This window comes from Physeter macrocephalus, chromosome 9 (genome assembly GCF_002837175.3).
Source record: "Physeter macrocephalus isolate SW-GA chromosome 9, ASM283717v5, whole genome shotgun sequence".
NCBI lineage: Eukaryota > Metazoa > Chordata > Mammalia > Artiodactyla > Physeteridae > Physeter > Physeter macrocephalus.
In genome coordinates this window covers 65,413,790-65,424,699 of record NC_041222.1, presented here as the reverse complement: position 1 = coordinate 65,424,699, position 10,910 = coordinate 65,413,790, and positions in this window count along the sequence as shown.

Here is a 10,910-nt window from a genome sequence, read left to right as displayed (position 1 = left end):
TGTAGATATAAAGTGTGCTGAAAGAATCAAGTGATGTCAAAATACACATGTGGAATTTCTTGAGTTTCCTGAAATACCCCATAGTAATTATCTGGGTAAAGGCAGAGGGGATGAAATATACTCTTATTCCTGTAAGTAGCTAAAGCAGATTCGTTTCTGTGGTTGACAGCTTCTTTGGCTATTCTAAAAACCATCCTGGAATCTCTCCTGTGGCCCCATCACTTCAACAAAAAGGTCAGGTTTACCTCAGTTTATGGTAACTCCTCTGCATCTGATTGATCTACTTTTCTTACAACAAAAGGAAAATTTTAGAGCCCATTTGGAATCTGTTTCTAACACTGTAGTCAGAGAGCTTCCTCTGCCCTATGCTCTGATAAAGACACAATTCAGTTTTTCATCAGATTGGTTTAAATGGTCCCTTAATCTCTATTACACCAAACTTCACACAACTTTATTCTTTTCAAATTGTTTCTACATCGCAGTTATGACTAGGAATCATGACCAAGATGCTGTGTCCCTTTGTAACTTTTCCTCACAGCTTCCTCTCCCCAAATAATTTTTAAAACCGGTGGACTTTTTCTCTCATCGCTCCCCTCCCCCCATTAAAAAATATATCCCATTCCAGGCGCCCCCTCTCTGCCTGCCGAAAGCATTTTAATGACAGTTTACTTTAGCGGTCTGTCAGCCGACTGCTGCCTCTGCCACCTGAATTTCAATTTCTTAATTTACAGCCCAGATAAAACAGAATGGAGCAGGATCTGGGCTGTTCTCTACATTGGGTTGGCCTTATCAAGCGTGAAGTTTGGCGCATTGCAAACGTATTCAAGTGATTATCTGTTGAGGACCTCTCGAGCCATCTCCATCTCTGCAGCGGGCTGATAAGACAGCTGTTTCTCTAGCCGCTGTCTCCCCGGGCCTCAGTCTTCTTCTGTTACAAACTCTGCCTTTGTCCCCGGGCCCTGGTACGGTCACTTGCTCTATGGGGCAAGGGTTTGATCTGAACACACGTGGGCGAAAAGTGTGAGTGTGTGAGAGAGCAGAGGAGAGAGGAAATAGGAGGGGGAGAGCAAGGAGAGCGAGATAGCGGGGAGGAGGGAAAGAGGGTTAGAGATCCGAGGAAGCTGGGGGCAGGGCTGCGTGCCGAGCGCAGTTGATAGCTCTGATTGACTGGTTGCTCAGCCCGGCTTTATTATTTCAAATTAGACGTGCATCGCACACAAGTGGAAACATAAATCTTCAATATAAGAAAGAGCCTCCGAGCATCGGAAGCATTAAAACCGTTTCTTCCCAGGTCCCGGTAAAGGGGCCGGCGAAAAGACTGATTGCCACCAGCTGAGACAGATGGTTTCCTTTAACTTTGGAATCTGCTATTTTTAATTACTTGTATTAATTTTGCATGAGATGTATCGGCTCCAGGAGGAAGCTTAGAGAAGGCTGTTAGCATCCCTGGAAGAAACGGACACAAAGCTCCGACTTGCCCTTTCTCACCTCCAAGTTTTTCTTACCTCACCCTCCCTCGTCGCCTAGATCACCCTTTGCATGCTCAGGAAGGACGTGAGTTTACCTTGCTAAAAGTTGGTCCTGAGTAAAAGAGAGGAGGGGAAGAAAGCTGAGGGCATTTGCAGGAGCGTTTACATAAATGATCGTTGATCCGAAGCTGCAAATAAATTTTCCGAGACACTCTGGGGCACGTGCAACAGATTTCAGTCTGAATAGCCGCAGGCAAATCATCTAAAGCAGAATGTACCTCGTACACATTTTGCTGAGGGGGGGAAAAAAAAAGGCGGTCGTGGTAGGGGGCGGGGGGGGGAGAACAATATAGGCTGGTCTTAATTTACCGCGACACTACATTACGTTTAATTTTTAAAAAAACCTATACAATTCCCGTGTCTTTAAGTGTAAACAGTAACCTCGGAATTTAGGGTAAATTCTCGCTGAGTCTGCTCCTTTTACAGCCTATTCCCTTGAACAGGAGTTTAAAGACATGATGTAAAGAGAAAGTAAAGGATGTTTGTGATCCTACTCACTGCCGTCTCTGGCGCTGTTCCTAATGGAAAGTGTTTGCAATATAAAGGGTTCTTTGCGAAATAGTCTCGGAGGTCACTCACCTTCGGATAAAAGGCTTTGCCCCTTTGCCAGGAGACGGAGGGAGCCGGGGGAAGAACGGGGGGAGGGGAGAGAGGGTCGAGCGTGTAGGCGTTTTTGTTGCGATTCCCTCTGGGAATTTCGAGGATTAAAAAATCTGGAGTAGGTTTAGCTGACTTTTCGATGACTACCTGGATTTGCATTTATTTTGTATGACCTCTTTGATGACTGACAGGCTCACTAGGGAAAGAAGTGTCTGTAAAGAGGAGGACAGTGGAGGGTGCGCAGCGAGTTCGGGGCGCTAACCTTCCTGGCGGTTTGTCACTATGGCCGAGTCCTAGCAAAAGCCAGCCTAATTCAAAATAAACGTGTTTCTATGGAGTAGGACAGCCCTATAGTCTGTAGAAATGAAATGTTCCCAAGAACTGTAGTTTCTGTGTCTCACTGGGAGGGACAGAAAACTCCAACAAGCTTTGCAAACCTTTATTCAGGCTCGGCTTGTCTCTGTCCATGGTGCTAACGCCTGCCTCATTCTTTAGCCCGGTTGCATGTTCTAAACTCACGTTGGTATCAATTTTCTCGACATTTTTTTTTTCTGTTTCCTAAGCTGTGGAAGTAAAGTTGACGAACTTCTTTAAGAAGAATAAATAAAATAGTAATCATCAAGCTATATAATACCTCTATTTCTCACTCAGGCAGTAAACTGTCACACTGCTAACATTATGAACAACAGACACCCCCCTCCCTCATCCCAAACAGCCCAACAAATTAACACAGAATAATATTTTTATACATCTGAGAGGGTATAATGTTTGGAACTATCACCCTAAGCCAAACATTGTAAACTCATTTAAATAGCTTAACTGCTTTCTTTACTTTAAAAAAGTTACAATTGTACTTTACAGCCACCTTTATCATAAAACCCTAAAAGTATCCTCTCTTCCTCCTCAGAACTAGTGTAGGGGGGTTATTTATCATAAAAGACATTGCCCGCAATAGCTTATGAGTATTCCTATGAATGACTGTTCCTTTATAAAGATATTTTAGTAAAATAATCAACTGAATTCATTACTTTTTCTGCTTTGAGAACTATTCTTTTTGCAGCTTTCTCCACGTCAAACTTTTTCTCCAAGCTCTCAGTGACTCCCTATAGCTCTCCCTTCTCTGTTGTGGTTCAATATCAAGTACTCTGAAGATATATCAGAGGTAACAAGACAATCATAATTCAAATGCTTTTCTAATACAAGATCAGATGCTGTGGATAATTCTTTACCTAGCTATGAACGAAGAGGGATTGATTACAATTGCTTAATGTGGAGTGTGATGTTTACACATAGTCTTTATTAATTGCAAGATAGAGTATGTTAATATTTCAGGCTGTAACAGCATGAATTTCAAAGTGAAATATATATCCAGGTATCATTTGTGTTAAAGTGACTGTATTCAGTTTTTATTTTTAAAAGTTGGAAAAGTACGTGTTACTTATACTATATTTATCCATTTAAAAGTTTTTAAATTTAAAAACATCTGTTTGATTGAGGAAGTAAACTAGTATTTTAAGATGTTTTCAATTTCTTAAATAATTTAACTCCACTTTATCTTCATAGAAAAAACAACTTGTTGAAAATGAAAACATTCTGAAAAATATTTGCTCCTCTGAAAAAAATGAAAAAAGCATACATACTGAAGCCATAGAATTTAGCATTTTGCATTTGAATGGACAAGTTTGCCATTTTTCAGGTAATTTCTTTAACTACATGACACACATGCTGGATTTTCATCACTCCACACCACACCCAGCTTTCCATACCCACCCTCCCCCAATCCTTGCAAAAATATACTACTGTAATCCACAAAATCTTTCTTGTGGATACAAACATCAAAAAATAAAACAAAGTATTAGTTTCCACATAATTAGATGGAACTTATGTAATTGTAAGTTAATGGTAAAGATTTTCTTCAAATTGCTGAGAATATTAAATGAACAAATGCAACTAATTCAATATTAAGAGCATATTAACAATGATAAAAGACAATTCATTTCATTGGTAATTCTGACTAAACAGTATTATACTTTTATCCAAATTGTATTTACTCTTTGTACTGATCTAGGGGTGAAGGGAGGGGTTGAAGGAGAATGACAGCAAACCCAATCTTCCAACTGTTTGTTCATACAGTGATTACTTTATTGTAGATGAGGTGGAGGTTTCCTGTTTTTTCCTTTTATTTGTTGTTCCCTCAGCCCCTTGACTCCCTTTCTTCAAACAGCTTTTCTTTCTTCTACCCCTGAGTTCCATCCAGGTCTAGAGAATAGTTTTATGTTGAAATTAGGACCCCAGGCCTGTTGTTATATAAAAAGTAGGGGTGGGGATTAAGGCATGATAATTATAAATGGCAGTTATATAGATTCAGGCCTCCTTTCTCAAGTCGCAGTTATTGTTATCCAAAGTATAGAACTCGGACATATTGTACGGGCTATATGGGAGATAAACAGGTCTTCTGTTGTTTGCCATTAAGCATTTATCAACACTCAAGGACACTTTCAAGGAACTATGATTTACTTCAACCCTGACTTTCTAGTCATTTTGCTTTGTGACTATCTGTCCATTTTCCCTCCATTCCCATTCCACCCCCCTGCAATCTCTAACTCTTACCTGTGCCTCCTCTTTCCGGCATTCTCAAAGATAGAGGCTAGTAATAAATAAACAAGTAAAGGAATTTCTTTTGGAAAGGAATGAGCTTCCAGAAAGATGTTACACTGTGTAAGAATTGTAAGTACTGTGTAGGAAGCTGGTGTTACCTTTCAAGATTGAAAGAAGAAATCCAAGCTGGAAAAGAACCTAGGTCAAGTGAATATTGTCTCTACTTATACATCAAGTCGATCCTGAGGACTACAGTTTCACTTGGAGGAAGAAATAAATATCATGAATAAAGCTATATTTCAGCCTCCTGAATGTTATTAAAATATGGGGTATAATATAGTAGTCTTCATCTATAAAACAGAAGGGTTGACAGCACTTGGTCTTCTGGTTAAACTTTCTAAATCCTCAGAGTAAGAGCCCAGATAAAGGCTTGACTATCTTTACTGTCAGCAATACATGTGTGGTCCAAGAACTGTACTGCCACCAAATGCAGAGGAGTGGCTTGTTCTAATTTTATATACAGCTGCTCTTTTTGAGTGTCATCATATACCCCAAAGTGAAGGACCTTAGCTCAACTCAGTACCTCTTTCCCTGGACAGGATGTTTATCCTGCACTTTTCTACTCTGACATGAAGTGAAAGGTAATTCAAACCGTGCAGCTTTATTTGAAAGCATTTCTGACTTCATTCTTATCCTAAAAGACGCTTAAAAAACCCCAAACAAACAAGAGAGCAGCAATATGCATATATTAAAATAGGGAAAGACATTAAATTACCTAATATCTAATATAGAATACTGGAACACAAATCGAAAAAGGCATGAGTGCAAGTAATGGATGTACATTCATCCCTTTCACTCAGTTCAAAGAGAGGGAGCTCTCAGTGACTCATACATAGGGGACAGAGTTTAATGTTATAAAGAAAAGTGCCATAGATGAGGCAGTGATGGCAAAGGAAATGAGTCTTTCCGAAGCAGAAAGATTTAAGAGGAAAGGAGATCGTGCCATATCGCAAACTCTGATAGTACAGTTCCAACCCTCCCACGTTGCTCTCTCCCCATCTCTTTTTGCTTCTTGCATTTCCCTTCGCCACCAGTGTTAAGCGTGTACCTCCCCGCACAACTTACCTTGAAACGGGACTCCATTGAGCTCTCGAGAGTGACACAAGCACCTAACCAATCATATCGCGCGGCCTCTCCTGGGCGGCCTCAATAGAAGCGTCTGGACCAATCAGAATCCTGGGGAGATGAGCAAGTTACGTTGTGGCACGACTCAGCGTATACTTCCGCGCGTGCTGCCCGGGATAGGAGCCTGGCAGAGCAGCTGCACACACGGCAGTGCGGAGGCAGAGAAGGGGTTGGTGATACGGTGCTATAAATCTGTGGTCCAGTCCACCTCCCTTTTAAGACGTCCTCCCCCCTTATTTCTGTTCTCAGTTAGAGATGCAGCAGCTTACTCCTGTAGCGACCTACTAAAAAGCAACAAGGAGAAAGACATCGTCTTTTTGAAAAAACGTTCTTTCGTCTCTTTCTTTGTTCCTTCGTTTGTTTTTCTTGCCCCTTTTTGTTTAGTTGAACGGCAATAGGAGGGTAGTCTCCGTCTTTTTAAACTCTCTTTTTTAAGTTTCCCCTCCCCTTTCATATATTTTTTTTCTCCATTTCTCTTAGCGTTGGACTTTGGGGTCGAAAGCATTTCTTTTTATTTGCTTCTTTTAAGCCGAGCACAGTTTTAGGTTTCGTGCTGTCTTAAGAGAACTATCCAGCAGCCTCTTGCTCATCCTTATTGGGAGAACTGCACCGTTACTTTAAAAACACATATACACAAAAACCTTAAGGGAGAAAGGTAAGTTTCGGTTTGGTTTCTTTAATCATTAGTTGCAGCGATGCGCTGGCAAACCCAGAAAACCTGTAAGTGAGCGGAATACAGAATACGAAGTTAATTGCACATGTTTGTATTATTTCAAAGATACTGCTCTGCTTTTTAATTCTAGAGAGCTAGACTAAAAGACCGTGGACGCATGCTTGACGTACTGAATATTCACAAATGTCAATGGCAGGAACTTAAGTGGTAAATGTGGCCAGGGAAGAACAGGGGTACAATGGGAGTCTAGATATTGAGTGAGCTTCGGGATTGAGGTTGGAAGTTCATTTCGTGGGAAGAGAGGGATAACTTGGGTTTGGGGGTGGGGGTGGGGGGATGCATGCCTCTACTTTCGCGAAGCAACCGAAGGACCGGAGAGGCTTTAGGACCGTTAAGGGGAATCAGAAGCCTGGACTTGGAGATTAGACCAGCGAAAACCCCAGACTTAATTGCATTAACCAGATAACATGTGCTGGGGAGATGGGATTGCCAGATGGAATTTAGATGCTGCATCAGGCAGCTAGTTGTAGTTGACTGAAAAAAGTACATGCCGCCTGAGGGCTGGGGCTGGGCTGGGGCTGGGGTGGGTAGAAGCTGTCAAAACTCATCGTTGCGAGGTGTGCGGGCTCTAATTCACGGCCGCCAGTGATCATGGTTGTGTTTCAAAGGAAGATAGCCAATTTAGGGCCGAATTCTTAAGCCTGTACCGGATATGAGATTCCCTTTGTTCAGAAAAGCGTAAATAAGATCCTTGGAGCTGTGTCTGTGGAGGGGCGGCTGCCTGGGAGCCTCGCTGTGCTGCGCGCTGGGAAGTGGATTCCAAGCCCTGTCCTTGGTCCTACGCGGCTGACTTCGCCTTCTGGGCGAGGGGGAAACCCCCTTTGCAGCCGACAAGGCTTCGCAGCCACTCAGTAGCCAACTCGGCTACACATCCCTCACCCACTTCCTTGCGGCCCTCCCCCCCCCACCCCTTTTCTCGAATAGCTATTGTTAAACTGACGCCTGGAGAAAGATGGTTGGGGATGAGACGCTGGGCAGACACTTGCTTCATTTTAACTTTTGTGATTCTCAGGGTTTAGGAGAAACCAGCTGGCTTTCTACTGCGAAAAAGAGAACACAGGGTAGAGGTGGGAAAGGGGGAGGATGTTCGCGGGGCGGGGAGGGTGGAGGGAATGGTGGTGGCAGTGCCCTTGCCTAAGAGAAGTTTAAATTATTGGCACGAGGGGGTGTGGGCGAGTGTGTGCATGAGAGCGCCCGTGTGATGCTTGAGGAGAGGATTGGGAAAAGGTACAAAGCCGGCTGGGGTTAATTTCTCTCTGCTCTCCATCCCACCCACCCTCCCAGTTCGAAAAGCCAACGCGCGGCCGGTCTCCTCCGGACTCGACTTTGCCATCTCCGGGGTCCTGGGGGCTGGGGATAGCAAGGTGGCAGTGCCCACCCCGGGATCTCAGCGGCGAACAGGACTTCGCGTGGCCATTGTTGCTTAATTTATGCCCAGCACGTTGCCACGTACCCACCTATTTCACGTCTGTAAAGAATTAATATGAGAGCTGTATAACTGTGGGAAATTGGAGGTTGGATACATTCTCCGTTTTCCATTTGCAAGTACGGGTTAGCGAAACTGATGTCGAGACTGGGTATTTTCTCTCGTAATTACCAGCTGCAGATCTGGCTTTACTGTGGCCAGAGTGAGAGAAATTGTCAACCATTTAGAATTTACTCTTAACACCGCTGGGCCAGGATGGATGTCTGTACTTTCTCCCCGAAATGAACAGGTTCTTTCCCCTCCCCCGCTCATGTACAAACATTCCTGTTGGTTAAGATTCTAAACCTTCAGCCCTTCCCTACACCCTATTTATTATACCCATCCTCTGGATGTTGAGAGTGGAAGGGAAATGGAGGTGATTTATTTCTTAGGCCTACAGTGCAACCTATAAACTGTAGGCTTAACATGGGGGGGCGCGGGGTACAGAGCAGACAATAGTAACCTAAGAAATTATTTTCCTAATTGGAATCAGTTCCTAAAAGTCAGGGGAAAAGGTGTGAGTGTTTGGGGGATGGAAGGGTATAAAATCTGTTTAGGGCCGATAAGATTTCCTTGGTAAAATGGCTTCTTAAATGGGACATCTGAAAGATTTGTTAGAATCTAAAATAAGTCAAAAAAATAAAAAAGAGAGAGGGAGAGAAAATGTTTAAAAATCACCTTTTGGAGGATTAAGAAAATAACAATTTCTCTTAGTTATTGCTGGGTCTGTCTTACACCAGGTACTCCTGGGTTCCCCTTCCCTCTTTTAACCAAGTGCTTGGCAACCCCACTTTATAAAGCTTAACCTGTTCTGGAGTTCTCCACGAAAACGCAGTGTTTGCCAACTAGAAGTGGTTTGGAAGACTTGGGGAACTCTGTTGAGAGAGAGGTCTCCCATAACTTCAAGAAGTCAGTTTCAGGAAGTAGGGCATCATAAGGCATTCTAAGAGTTTTAGGCTTGGACTGGCAAATTTGGTAGGCCCATTTTTGCCTAACGTTTGGAAACAGGCATTCTTAGCAATCCCCCCTGCCTGGGATGGGAATATTATAATTAACTGTTTAGAGGGAGGTCAAAGAGGCGCAGGCGCTTTGAGCCGTTTTCCCAGGAACCCGTACAAAGTCAATTAAGGTCATTTAATTGCAAATCGTAATTGGGATGACAATAGAAATGCTGATATAGAATCAATTAGCTATTTCTGGTGTCCCCAGTCTGGGTCCCCCAAATTGAGGGATGGACTGTCTCCATTTCGATCATGGCTGAGCCCCCTACTTTACTGTCTGATTTGACTTAGCCCAAGAGGGCAATTTTGTCTCCTCCACCCCCCGCCCTGGGTTAGAGGAGTCCTTCCCCGCTTCTCCCCCAGCCCCGCCCGTCGCGTGGGGGGCGGGGAGCGCTGGCCGCCCTTAGCGGACCTTGCTGCATCAAACCCGCATCATGCCCTTGAAGCTGTAACCTCGGTCACGTTCTTGCGGCGACTCAGCCGCCCACTGCTCAGTTCTTTCTCTTACCTCGTGCGATTACAGGTAGGTTTGACAGGTGATATTTTTAAATGTAGTTTTTTAGGGGGAAGGGTTAAAACGGAAGCCTTTGCATTGAAAGAAAACAAACACACACAAAAAACCCCCCAACATGACAGGTGCTCTCGTAATTAAGCGGATGAGCAGGTGTAAAAACGTGCTCCCGCCGCGTGGTTTGGGGTCGGTTTTGACTCCCAGTCTTGGGTCTGGGTCTGAGAACTGGCACAGGTTTTTCCTGGGGAAAGCGATTGAACTGGGCGTGGGGGCGGGCCAAGGAAAGGCAGCGATGGGACGCCCCCTCGGTGAAGAGTTGGCCGTTTCGGGGCTTCGGTGGGGGTCGTTGGAAGGATGCGGCTAGCGACAGGCGCTTATACAGTCGAGTGCAGGATTTCCTACTTTGTGTTTGAAGCAGAGTATAGCACCCCACACAGGTACTCGGGGCTTATTTGAACATCAGATCCCATCTAGACAGGCAGAGAAGGGCAGCGGGGGCAAACCTTTAGTTTTTCGCGGAGGGACCGGACCCTTCAGCTGTGAAGTAGGGAAAAAGCCCTTGAGCTTTGCTTGCAATATGTTAATATACGTATGTATATATATTTGATACACATATATTTGCTTGCAATATGTTAATATATGTATGTATATATATTTGATACACATATATCAAAGTACCCCCGCGCGAATCGCTCTGGCTGCCCGTTAGCGTCCGGAGCCTCGGGGTTTGCAAACTTGCACCTGGTATCTGACGCCTCTGGACGCGCGACGCTCTCCGCGCTGCCAGGGGAACCTGGTCCAGGAGCCTGCCTGGAATCGGAAGCTGGTAGGGAAGGAGCAGAGCGTCCGCAGTCGGGCGTCTGCTCCCAGGCACCGACCCTCGGGGCTGCCGGGCAGGGCACGCGCCGGCAGCAGTAGCCGCGGCGCCGCGAACTCGCCGCCGGCCCCGCCTCCTGGCGCTCTTCCAAGCAAGCCCCTCCTCCTCGCCCCGCTACAAACGGCGGGACCGCGGCGCCGGGGCGTCACTGAGGCAGCTGCGGGCCGGGTGAGGAGGCCAGTCGCCGGCGCGGGTGGGGCGGGGGTTCCGCTGGGTTCCAGGCCGCCTTCCCGTCACCGTCAGACCTGGGGACGCCGCTGCCGCCGCCACTACCGCCTCTCCGCGGAGCCCGCCCGGAGCGAATCCTCCGCGGCTGTGTGACGGTCGGCAGCGCGAGCCGTAGTAGCTGCAGCTCTGAGTCACAGCAGGCAAGTGCGGGGGTGGGGTGGGGTGGGGTGGGGCGGGGGCGGG